This window comes from Bactrocera dorsalis, chromosome 5 (genome assembly GCF_023373825.1).
Source record: "Bactrocera dorsalis isolate Fly_Bdor chromosome 5, ASM2337382v1, whole genome shotgun sequence".
In the NCBI taxonomy this organism is placed as follows: domain Eukaryota; kingdom Metazoa; phylum Arthropoda; class Insecta; order Diptera; family Tephritidae; genus Bactrocera; species Bactrocera dorsalis.
Window position 1 is genome coordinate 72859191 of NC_064307.1, and position 13648 is coordinate 72872838.

Consider the following 13648-nt stretch of genomic DNA (forward strand, 5'->3'; position numbering starts at 1 on the left):
TTACGAGGAAACAATAACAAAAAAGCGCACAAATAAACAAAGCATAAAAAAATCAGAATTGGAGCACAATAAAAGCCTATTTAATGCCAAAAATCCTTTTTATTGCCAACCCGCTTTGATGACTAACAACACGCCGAGGCGAGCTAACGGCCTAAGTGGCTAGGATGGCGACGTGAAAAGCCACAGCGCCGCCCAAAGACCGGCTAACCACGGATAAACAAAAGGGCTCAAGCGTAGTTAGAGCGCTCGAGGATACTCAGTCATTCAACCACCCACTTATGTATATATTGAAGTGTATGTATGTATGTGTATAGCGGTAAATAAATTTAATTTACTTTCATTTAGTACTCACCGAATAACGGAAATGGCGTAACGTCAAAAGGCGCGCACTCAATGGCGGGCGGCGGCAAGGCGAACAACGGTGGCGTTCGAGCACGCGAAGTTAACTAAAAATAGAAAGCGCATAATTAGACAAACATGAAATGAAAGCAGAGAACAATGTATGAAAAGCAACAACAAATGAATGCAGGTTTTGGCAAAGAAAGCTGAGGGGCTGCGTATTTTATGGCGTTATCTTTTTATAGCACTTTTGAGCGATTTTATGGCGCTGGCGCCCATTTAAAGTTTGAGCTGGTCTAACGCTGCCCCGCTGCTCCCTAGGCAAACTGGATATACTATATATGTATGTATGTATGGTATATGAAAAATATAGCAAATTTTATGTGCAACATAAAAGTGTGGCGCGAATAGTAGGCAAATAAAAGTAAAGAGTAATAAATAAAAACTTAAAAAATACAAAAAAAATATATAAAAAATACGTTCATATAAAAATATATATAAACAACAACAACAAAACCTTATCACTACCGGCGCGCTCCCCCATCTACTCTTTGTTGCTCTAATTCCTGCGCTCGAGCCACTTGTGTGCTCTTTGTCGCCTCGCCTGTGTCCTTGCGTAGCTCGGCAACGGATGCGGCCACTCTGCTGCCACTTTTTACACATGTTTTTGTTGCTTTTGCTTTTGCATTTCTATTACAATTTCATTTGCAACATCTCTTGCTGCATTTCATTTTTGTCTATTTTTTATGTTTTGTTGCACACTTACTTATTTAAGCATCAATTAAAATGGTTATAAATAAAATAATTTTATTTTTCATTTCATTGCAATTAAAAAATTCTGAGTTTCATTGCGACAGCCGCGTGTTGCATGCTGCGTTGTATTATTTAGCGTGCGCTTTGCCGTTGCTGCTGCAGTGGTTTTGTGTGCGGCAGTTGGCTTGTCCGGCCGGCCAGTTAGGGGGCCAGGCTAGTCCATAACCGCAGGCTCGGCCGGAAACCTCATTTAAATTAATTAGTTTTCCTGGTTAACCAAGATTTTTTCCAACCGCGTGGCTTTTTCAACTTTGATTTTTTGCACTCTCCTTGCTTCCCGCTCTTTCTATATTTTTCTATCTCTTTGGCATTGCTTTGCCAGGCTTTTTGTCTCTATTGCGCAGTTTCTGAGTTTTGCTGGTACATTTTTTATTGCCACAAATCTTCATAATCCCCATGAATGAATGCATTCAATGTTGGTCGGTTTAATTATTTTTAGAAGAGGCTTTTTCTTCATAATTACATTGATGTTGCACACAAATTAATTAAAGCATAATGGAATTTCTGCAAATGTGCAGCATTATCTATGGGATTTAAGCTGTAAAGAAGCGCTTTAATGCTGGAATTTTATAGTGGCATGAACCTTACTGCGTACGTACAGTTTTCATTACAAATTTAAGTCTAGGAAAATATTTTGAAGAGTCGCACAGAGTCGCAGAGATAGCTAGAACCCGGATGAATGCTAAACAAGAAAATATATTGAATTACACTATAATTTCCTCGAACTTTGGCAACTTAACTTTCGGAATTCCACGACTTATGGCATAAGTAAATTTCTTCGGGGCCCACCCCATTAACACATTAGTAGGACTATAATCAATTCCAACTCTTGCGTCCTCACCATGCACCCTGTCAACCTGAGCAACCCTTGTGCAATATGCGGTAGCTGACCCCCGCGAGCCTGGAGTCAGAACACAACGGGAGGAAGCTTCAGCGGAGCCAATACGACATAATCGGATTAAATAATCTCTGAAGCCTAATTGCCGGTGCGAGCAAGCATCGGTCTTGAATCAAGCGGCTCGCTACATAAATGTGTACAAAACTGTAAACTACTCGCTTAGCGAGGTTGCGCGCTGGGTTTTGGACCCGCCACGTAGAAATTCGTAGAATTCTCTTCTTCGCAATGAATAAGACACAACAGCCTCGGATCACTGCAAAGCTAATACGGCTAACGTTCAGCAACACCAAAAGATCCGTCAGCTAATTAAGAGACCCCGGCCGGCTGGTTATGTAGGGTTGTCCGGATGGATGAGAAACAGTTTCGAAGGTATTCGATTTAGCTCCTGCCGGTGGAAGCAGCGGAAGACCTCAACTCCATTGGAAACTTCAGCTGGAAAAGGAGCTGGCTGTACTTGGTATCTCGAGTTTGCGCCAAATAGAAAAAAGAAGAAACGAATGGCGCACAGTTGTTAACTCGACTATAACCGCGGCAGTAAAGAAGAAACAACGGCTTTAGTTGAGAAAATCGCTAGATTTCTAGCTAAGATTCTAGACTTTAAGGACGCCGATAGGTCACTGGCCTATTGGAGCCGCCACAATTAGAAAGAGGCTAGAGCTCAATGGATTTTTTAGGAACAATCTAAGGGCAAAAAGATTTTGCGACAGCGCATGAACCGATGTTTCCAGGTAGTAGAACACACGAGAAGAAGCGAGCACTGATCCATTCTCATTATACTGATAGCGGGTGTCTTCTCTTGCCAGCTAGTTTGTAGATACTAACTGATACTATGGGAAGCTTATGAAAGTTCGCTTATCTTTCCCAACCAATATTTCACGTATCAATAACAACTTCGCCAAAGTAAGACAAGGCGATCTCCTATATAATTGCTTTAGAGCAACACTTCAACACAACAACTGTTGCACACACCGACAGCGAAATAACCGAAAGTGCTACCCTCCATACTTTTCTCTCCTCACTTCTCCCGCCAAACTGCTGCAGCTCATTGTTGCAACACACGTATTTGGTAATTTAATTTTCAGCCTGATAGCTTGTATTCCCACACACACACGCACACACTGGCAACCGGTTGCAGCGCACCATTTTATGTGAACTCCATTTACTTGCTGCAACAAAAACAACAACAGCTACAAGCATTTTAATAGCTAAGGCAACAACTGGCACAAAATAAACACCAAAACCAATACATACATCTGTACGGGGCGAGTTGTTGTGTATTGTTGCAACATAGTGCATTACCAATTTGTTGCCACAATGCTGGCAGCAATAAGCTGTGCGCTGATGCGTCGAGGGCGTTGCAGGCGTTACCAAAGTGGCGTAAAAATTTTATTACTTGCGACAGCCCAAACATTGTTGCCGCAAATAGTGACAGTAACAGCCGGTTGCAGCAACGGCAGCAGCAAGGCAACAATATTTTTTGGCGCAAATGGTGCAGCCGACATGAAGGGTTTGGAAATACTCGCGCAATACAAAATAAGGAAATAAATGCGAAATGTGCAAATAACAGCAAATGGAATAGCGCAAACAAGAGCGAACACAAGCAGAGCGCCACGGCCCCCAATAGACGCAACGATGGCAAGCCGTGACGCGATTGTCCGCCAACTGCAATATGTTGCGTGCTGTGTTCCACGCGCCACGTACGCGGGTGCGCACGCAAATTGCACGAATGTGTGTGGAGGTTACACATATGTACATATGTGTGTATGTAACATTTGTATGTGTGTATGTGCATAACAAAACATATTATCCTGTGGCGGCAACCGCCTGCGACATTTTATAGCTTTTTGCGGCAACTTGCATGCCACAACACGTTTGCATCGATTTCGCACGTGTCTCGCTGTGCGTGTGTGCGAGTGCCTCGAAGTTAGTCGCACTAAATGTGATAGTAATAATAACAAGTAGGTTCGGCTCTCACTCTCAGTAAAGCGGGTGGCAGTTAGAGCGAAAAAAACTTGGAAAAAACAATAGTAATAACTGCCATACAAACGAAATTGGTGTTCTCGCATTGTTGCTGGTGTGGTGCATTTGCTGTACGTGATTTCATTACAGCGCAGAATGAAACAAATTTCGGCCGAAGGTGAGAGTAGCTAGAGAGAAATATATTTTGAAATGTGTATTAGTCTATTGTGGACAAAACTTTGCAGTTATATGCAAGACTATGGAAAAATACTACAATCTGGCAAGGACATATATTACTACGACTTTGCTTCCGCCGTTTTCCAATAGATGTCTCTAGTGTCAAGAACTTTTCGATTAAATCGATTAAATTGTTTTATATCGATCTTGGAAATTTGTGTCAACATTCATATCAAAAGTTATTTTAACCGAGACATAATTTAACCTAAATGTGAAGTAATAAAACAAAATTTGTTAATTTAGGTAACTTAACCTCACAAAAGGCCATTTAACCTCACTAAAGTCAGTCTAATCTCAAAAACCTGCTCTAACATATGCCATTCTTACAATATTTTAGAATTGTTGAACAGAGTTGGACCACCTTTCGCGAGAATTCTAAATAATATGGGCTTGCAACAGATATGTATATGTGCCCCAAATAATAGCAAATAGCGGAGTTGCAACAATTAAGTGCCACACAAACCCAGCCACACACATCTGCGTGCATAGAAATCAATTTACCGTTACCGAGTGGCACACACAAACAAGCATAAATAAATAAAATTAAAGCGCTTATTGACAATGACATAAAATCCGGCCAATTGTTTTAATGACAAAAACGCAAATAAATGGCAGGCCGTAAGCGGCGGCCAAATGGTGGCAATAAGCGTTGACGGCGTCGCCGCCAACATTTGTGGCAACAGTAGCTGTTTTACATGCGACAATAGCAGCGACAGCGAGCGAACCAGAAGGAACAAAGTGCAGCATGCGGGAAATGTGCTTACAACACAACAATAGCAACAACACCAACAATAACAGCAACTTGGCTAATGACATTGGCAATGAATGGCGGCGTGCCGGCAGCATTGCCAGCTAGTTGCCTTCACATTCAGACATCGAACCTGCACTTTTGCCGCCACACCACCACACGGGCACATATGTTGCACATTTGTATTTATTTCTGCAACTTGCTGCCTTGCTATTTACGATCGACTGTCGATCGTTGTTGACTGCTTTGGCATTAAATAAATCACAGATATGCATCTGGAATCATTGTAGCGACAAGATTGCTGTCAACTGATAGAATATTGTGGCAAGTAGCATTTGCCGCCGCAAGACGGCGACGAAGTTGTGGCAAGCACGGCAGGCATGTGAAGATGAGTGCCATGCAAGCGTAGCAACGCGCCAGCCATCGATCGTTTGCGGGCAATAATGAGCGGCGCAAAGGCAAACAAACCACGCTATCACGTGGTTGCGATATTATATATGCATATATACAAATGTATATAAGGTGATTTTTCATATGTACATTCATGTGTTGCAGCGATTATGCACCGCCCATTAACGCTGTTAATATTGGCTGTCTACTTGCCACCGTGCCACAAGCGCTGCCGCGCCTCCATGCATAAGCGCGCTGACTCCTATAGGGTGATTTTTTAAGAGCTTGATAACTTTTTAAAAAAAAAAACGCATAAAATTTGCAAAATCTCATCGGTTCTTTATTTGAAACGTTAGATTGGTTCATGACATTTACTTTTTGAAGATAATTTCATTTAAATGTTGACCGCGGCTGCGTCTTAGGTGGTCCATTCGGAAAGTCCAATTTTGGGCAACTTTTTCGAGCATTTCGGCCGGAATAGCCCGAATTTCTTCGGAAATGTTGTCTTCCAAAGCTGGAATAGTTGCTGGCTTATTTCTGTAGACTTTAGACTTGACGTAGCCCCACAAAAAATAGTCTAAAGGCGTTAAATCGCATGATCTTGGTGGCCAACTTACGGGTCCATTTCTTGAGATGAATTGTTGTCCGAAGTTTTCCCTCAAAATGGCCATAGAATCGCGAGCTGTGTGGCATGTAGCGCCATCTTGTTGAAACCACATGTCAACCAAGTTCAGTTCTTCCATTTTTGGCAACAAAAAGTTTGTTAGCATCGAACGATAGCGATCGCCATTCACCGTAACGTTGCGTCCAACAGCATCTTTGAAAAAATACGGTCCAATGATTCCACCAGCGTACAAACCACACCAAACAGTGCATTTTTCGGGATGCATGGGCAGTTCTTGAACGGCTTCTGGTTGCTCTTCACCCCAAATGCGGCAATTTTGCTTATTTACGTAGCCATTCAACCAGAAATGAGCCTCATCGCTGAACAAAATTAAAGCGCGAAACACATTTCGAACCGAACACTGATTTTGGTAATAAAATTCAATGATTTGCAAGCGTTGCTCGTTAGTAAGTCTATTCATGATGAAATGTCAAAGCATACTGAGCATCTTTCTCTTTGACACCATGTCTGAAATCCCACGTGATCTGTCAAATACTAATGCATGAAAATCCTAACCTCAAAAAAATCACCTGTTACTTAGCAGCTACTATATATACAGTTATATATGCATGTGTTGGCGCTGGCGATCGCGTTGACGATGGCGTTGAAGTTGTTGCTAGTGTCGCTGATTGCGCATCTGCTTGGACTCGGCTACTTGCCACTTACACCCAACCGATCTACCCTTTTTCTTTATTCGCTATTTTACACGATCGCTGATCGGTGTTGCAATCGCTCAGCGCTGATCGTTTGTATGCTGCACTCTAAGTGTATCTGTTGCAAGTATGCTTGTGGCATCTTCAAGTTCAACAATTGCCCAACCTTATGCTGTAGATCATCGCCATCGCGATCGTCATCACCAACGCCATCGTTTGTTTGTATGCGGCATTGCAGTAGCACTTGTTATTTGTTCAATTTTGTTGTTGCAACATATTTGTGGTCGTTAGCCGTTTACGTCGTTTACAGCTGACTGCTTGGTTGAACTGTGTTTGTTGACATTGCATGTGATTTGCGAAACTTGTAGTCATTTGCAAACACGACAAACATCTTCAACTTGGCTAGACAAGTTTATCGAACCGCGAAGTGCAACTGTTTCGTTGGTGTGGCCAAAGTTTGTTGCACATTAGTTATGGATTCTGAGCTTTCAAGGGTGTTGATTGACATGAAGTATGGAAGCTTAGTTCCGCAGCCCATAAGGAGTGTTAGATATTTATATATAGAAGAAGCTCTTAAATGAAAATTTGCTTCAGATAATCGGCTCCAACATTGAACTTGAACTTATAAACAAATGGAATGTAAGATTAATGAGGTACTGGGCAGCTTTTACGATAAGCTTGTCATAGAATACATTATTACGGAACGATTTTGTAAGACGTTGGACTTTTACCGTGCGTGGACTTCTTTCTTATCTAACCTGTACTGCTTGACTGTCATTTGAGGGACGTCCTGCTCGATTGCCCTTCCAACACTACCTGCGCACTACTTTCCCTCAGCGACCTTCTGGCCGACTTAAGCGTACTGATATGCTGAACAGATACCTGCTCAGCCTGCCTGTTATCATAGTCTTCCTGAATTTTGCCTGCTAGAAGTTGGTACGACTTCTCTTTCGTGATCGAAGTCTTGCGCTTCCTATTTGCGCCTTTCGTATTGTTAGGTTAGTTAGGTTAGGCTTTAGGGTTGGTGCGCAATCGACAGATCTCACTTGGATATATATTAGTTTCTTGTGTTACCTCGTATTGGTAGTGCTTCCCTTGACTCGAGCCGATGTTCTCCTGCTGGTACTGGCGATTCCGCCTCGTTACGTTGCCCTAGCGTTGACAGTATTTGGTAGATTCCTATCAACTTGTGGCGCTGATGTTTTGTAGCGGCAGAATTATGGTAAGTTGACAGTCTTTGGCCGGATCAAAGTCGAAGTTCGCTCCGGTTATGTAGACCCGACTGCCGTAGGAACGACGACTTGCACCGTCTTTCTTTTCCAAATGCGTCTTGATGTGCTCAAGATAGAGGTTGCACCGACCACTATGCTAGTTCCGGAGAGTTAGGGTTCCGTCACTCAAATCCAGAGATAGATCTGGGTGTCGGTTCCGACCTGTCTTCACCACCAGATTTCATCTTATCCTTGTCAATTTTGTACGAAAAAATCGTTGCTAAATTTTCCCCGATCAGAGCCTCTATACCTTACAGAAAATAATCACCTTTAATGATCACAATTTGATCTCTCACGAGGCCAAGGCGATGGTTGACGTAGTATGGGGCAATGCGTATAGAGCCGCCCAGGGTAAAGATGGACTTTTTTCAATCAACAACTACCACCCCAAACAAATAATAATGGGGGAACGTACTCAGAGCACTGCCGAGCACTGCCGACCAAAAGTTAGTTTCTAGTTTAAGTCAAAGCTATAGTCCAGTCCAGTAGTTAGTAAGACCATGAAGGCTTGATTGATTCCTCGAACATCAAAAATCCATAAATTGAGCTTAGAATTGCTTCCGCATCCACCGTATTCTTCAGATCTGGCTCTCACCAACTATTTTCTGTACTCAGATCGTAGATCGGGAAGAAATTTTCGTGGAATCAACAGATGAACACCGAAACTGAGGTTCATCTTGAAGCAAGGGACAAATTGTACTACAAATATGTTATCGAAAAGGTTGAGGGTCGCTATAATCAATGTTTCATCCTTGAAGGGAACTATGTCGAATAAAAAAATGAATTTTGCCTAAAAATATGTTTCCTATACTAAAGGGTGATTTTTTAAGAGCTTGATAACTTTTTTTTAAAAAAAAACGCATAAAATTTGCAAAATCTCATCGGTTCTTTATTTGAAACGTTAGATTGGTTCATGACATTTACTTTTTGAAGATAATTTCATTTAAATGTTGACCGCGGCTGCGTCTTAGGTGGTCCATTCGGAAAGTCCAATTTTGGGCAACTTTTTCGAGCATTTCGGCCGGAATAGCCCGAATTTCTTCGGAAATGTTGTCTTCCAAAGCTGGAATAGTTGCTGGCTTATTTCTGTAGACTTTAGACTTGACGTAGCCCCACAAAAAATAGTCTAAAGGCGTTAAATCGCATGATCTTGGTGGCCAACTTACGGGTCCATTTCTTGAGATGAATTGTTGTCCGAAGTTTTCCCTCAAAATGGCCATAGAATCGCGAGCTGTGTGGCATGTAGCGCCATCTTGTTGAAACCACATGTCAACCAAGTTCAGTTCTTCCATTTTTGGCAACAAAAAGTTTGTTAGCATCGAACGATAGCGATCGCCATTCACCGTAACGTTGCGTCCAACAGCATCTTTGAAAAAATACGGTCCAATGATTCCACCAGCGTACAAACCACACCAAACAGTGCATTTTTCGGGATGCATGGGCAGTTCTTGAACGGCTTCTGGTTGCTCTTCACCCCAAATGCGGCAATTTTGCTTATTTACGTAGCCATTCAACCAGAAATGAGCCTCATCGCTGAACAAAACACGCGCGCGAAACACATTTCGAACCGAACACTGATTTTGGTAATAAAATTCAATGATTTGCAAGCGTTGCTCGTTAGTAAGTCTATTCATGATGAAATGTCAAAGCATACTGAGCATCTTTCTCTTTGACACCATGTCTGAAATCCCACGTGATCTGTCAAATACTAATGCATGAAAATCCTAACCTCAAAAAAATCACCCGTTATAAGACCGAAGACTTTCCCCATTGATCTGTTATTTGCAATTCATTGTTCAATTAATGCATGAGTGTCTATGAAGCCGCCTAGGAAGAAGCTCAGGAAGAAAAATGCTGTACAAACACATGTTATCATCTTTTTTAACGGAAAGTTGTGCAACATGGCTTAGCATGGCATATGCCACACACATGTCAGTACCGAAAAAAGGCCACACACACAGAGCTGTATGAAAACAACAATAAAAGCAAATCTTGTAAATGTTTGTGCTGCCGAATGAACTCGACAAATTTATTTATTTATGTATGGCTATGCGTGTGTGTTGGTATTCACGTGCATTTGTATATGTGAGTTTCAATTGCTGTGCATCTGCTTGTCCGTGTGTTTGTGTGCGCCACATATTGGCAAAGAATTGATTTTGCATAAAATTATGTGGCAAGAGTCGAGGCGTTGTTGACGTGCGCAAGTGAAGAAGCACAAATGTAGCCAGCAACAGCAATAGGAGCAGCAGCAGCAGCAAGAAAAACCAAAGTCGAATTGCAAGTGAAGCATTGCCGAAGGCGCTGAAGGCGACGCAGGCTCATCAATATGCGTAAATGCTACTGTGTTGATTGTTCTTGCTGCCACGTCGTGTGTGTCTGCGCTTGGTTTTAGCACACAACTGCGCATTGTTGTTCTTGTTGTTGCTGGTATTTGTAATCGTTACAATGGCCTGAGCAATGCTTGTTGGCAGCAATTAGCAGCAATGTTAACTTTCATGTTAACGAACCAATTTGAAATTTAAATACATACATATGTATGATTAACGGTGAGTGTGTGTGTGTCGCATGCAACACGCAGTTAAAAACCTCACCAATACACATTTGCACATGTGCAACGCGCTGTGGCATATATACGTCACTGCCTGCCACAAGTGCCAAAGCTAGTTGGCTGTTGATTTGCTGTCTTTGCTGCACTTTGTGTTGCTGCTGTCAAAGCTTCATTGCTGACCAGCCTAAAAACTGCTTTGAATGCCGCATGGTAAAGCGCGCAGCGCAGCCAGGCTGATGGACTTCAAGGCTCGTTGCTTCAGCAGCTGTAAAGCGTTCAATTTTACTGGCAAGCAGTCATGTTGGACGTCGCTGCACAAAAACAAAAGCAATAATAACAACAACAGCTAGTCAACCACCAAACATTCATCCAATGCCAAGGCCAGCTGAGCGATCGATCGTCCGCACGGCCGCTTGGCTATGCCACTTTGTAGATTTTGTTAGTTATTTTGCGTTTTTGCTTTGTGCGCTTTTCTGTTATTGTTGTGCTTGCTGTTAGCTTCTGATTTGGTCTGACATTTAGCGCACCGGTTGGTTGGAAACAATAACAGTTCGTTAAAAGCATCTTCATGTTTCTTTATGCAGTTTTTTCTTGCGCTCTAACATGCGTTGCAGTTTTTTGCCAAGTTGCTGCATGCCTCAAATGTTGTTGATGATGCTCTTTTGAGGCGTAAGCGCGTTTTTACAGTGAAAAAATTTGGCGAAGCCCGGTTATGTTTTCCGAAAATGTATGCAAAACTAATTTCAACTAACGGAAGTGGAATCAATACGGTGTGGAAACGAAATCAGATTGCTCAGAAGAGCGCGAAGAGGAACTACTCAGGAGGACGTGCTGTCACCACTACTACCGTCACTTGTTGGTAATGAAGGTCTGAAATGAACTTTTGAAAGGAAAGCAGTCAAACTAATAGTCTATGTGGACGACTAGTGACGAGGAAGTTGCTAGACTCAATCAGATCAATCAATGAACAACACTCTAAGGGTCATACACCGATGCGTGATATCGGCTAACCAGAGGTAACTGATGTATATGGTACTATTTACTAGGAGGTAAGAAATCCCAACATGTAAACCGAGGCTCAACGGGGTTGAGTTAGCATTTAAATAGCATATCAAGTGGATGTGATTTTAGTGATGTGGCAAACTGATGAGAAAACTTACAATGGAGCGGATGAAAGCGAATGGTGCCCTAGTTATATACATACATTTAAAAATATGCTAGGTTCTACACAGATCCCATTAACCTCATAATGCTTTATAATTTTACCGAATTCCCTAAACTGAAATAGGTGTGACACAACGGTAGTCAAGTCCATCTTGTTTGACAGTGCTTGGGTTGGTGACGATACACAGTCAGCCAAATGTCATACAGAAAACCGTTGGGGCGGGAACGCTAAGAACTACTCCAAAGACTGTGACTTGCTAGCGGAATTTACAACGATGAAAAATGGCTAATGGAGTGGTAGCCGGGATCTAACGCTCGGAGCTGGATCTCAGCCGTAAATTAAGACGAAAGTCTCGCATCGCATTACGTCAGAGAATGCCCTTAAAAGCAGAAAGTCGGTAGATGTAACCGCTGCCGGAAAGCGACTGCATATATACTGAACCCATTATCCACAAAGGAATTCCGGGCAATGAAATAGGTCCTAAGACCTGGCGTGACAGACAGCCAGTGTAGTCTATCCTAACTTAATGGAATCTTTCGGAAAAAGCACCTCCAACTACATTAGGATCTCCCGAAAACTACAAATAAAAACTGACTCTGAAAAGCTTCTAGACTCTGACAAAAGCTTTTTCACAGTGTACATTACTTATGCCTTCAAAGCTGCATACCAAAGCTTCAACGTTGACGAGTTGCACATGGCCAGACACAAGCCAACCGAACGGGAAGAAAACAAAAAATCATACCAAATAGCGGCAAGAAAAAACGGTAAAGTGAAGAAAAGCACAAACAGGCAGACAAATCGCATAAAAACAACAATAACAAATACAAACATAAAAGAAACCGAATTAATTTGCTGCCAAAGAAGAGGCAAATAGAGGCCTACAGCGGCGTCGCACAGCCAGGCGCACAGAAAATTGGCAGCAATCGATGCCGCCGCTTGGCTGTTGCAATAGCAAACTTCAGCTGCACAGCCAAATGCTGCCAATTTTGTTGCAATTGCACTTAATGCATGGTGTTGCCACGATTTTTGCTGCCGAGAGCTAGCTACTATACGCTACGCCACACTTTGTTTTTGTTTTTTGTTGCACTGTCGATTACCGTGAAATGGGAAATAATGTTGGCCAATGGCAGCTACAAATGTTTGCAACAAAATTGCTACGAGTATATGTATACATATGTACATGCTACATACAATGCTGCATTGACAGCTTACACAAGAACAACAACCAGGGCAATATATGGCAGCAAGTTGTAAATGCAATGCCTAGAAGAGGCTGCAAAGCATTTGGTGTGAATTGAAGTGTGTTGCAGCAGAGAAAAAAATAGTTTGAAAGCTAGTAGTAGACGAAATGAACAACATTTGCATTTTGCATTCCATAGCATTGTTGGCTACTCGCTTTTTATTGACTGCAAAAATCACACAAACAACAACGCCATGAATGTCTAGTGGCATATGAGTGCTAGCTAGAGAGTAGCAACGAAAATGACAACACTTGCAGCTTGAAAATCAAAACATGCAAAACAAAAACAATAAAAACAAAAATAGTAAAAACAACTTTAGTTAAACCGAATACCCCTTACGAATGAAAAAGTTTTCCATACAGGGAATTGATTTTGATTTGTCGGTTTGTATGACAGCTATATGCCATAGTGGTCCGATCTGAACAGATTCTTCGGAGATCGTACTAATGCTTCAGATAATTATCGAGGCCAAATTTCGTTAATATATCTCGTCAACTAAAAAAGCTTTCTATACAGAACTTGTTTGGGATAGGTCAGTTTGTATGACAGCTATATGCTATAGTGATCTGATTTCGGCGACTCCGACAAATGATCAGCTTTTAGAAATAAAAATTACGTGTGCAACATTTCAGAACGATATCCCCAAAACTGAGAGACTAGTTCGCCTATATATTGAGAGACTAACGACAAGCTATGGACTCAACTCGTCAGGCTAATAATTT

The 13648-nt window shown here is 42.0% G+C and overlaps 1 long non-coding RNA gene across 1 annotated transcript in view; it reads right to left on the minus strand.

Moving 5' to 3' along the window:
* Positions 1–356: 356 nt before the first annotated feature.
* Positions 357–13648, minus strand: part of LOC125778606 (uncharacterized) — a 196801-nt gene continuing 183509 nt past the window's right edge. The window contains exon 3 of the long non-coding RNA XR_007422813.1: positions 357–446. This is a non-coding gene — a long non-coding RNA (uncharacterized LOC125778606). The remainder of the gene's footprint in view (positions 447–13648) is intronic.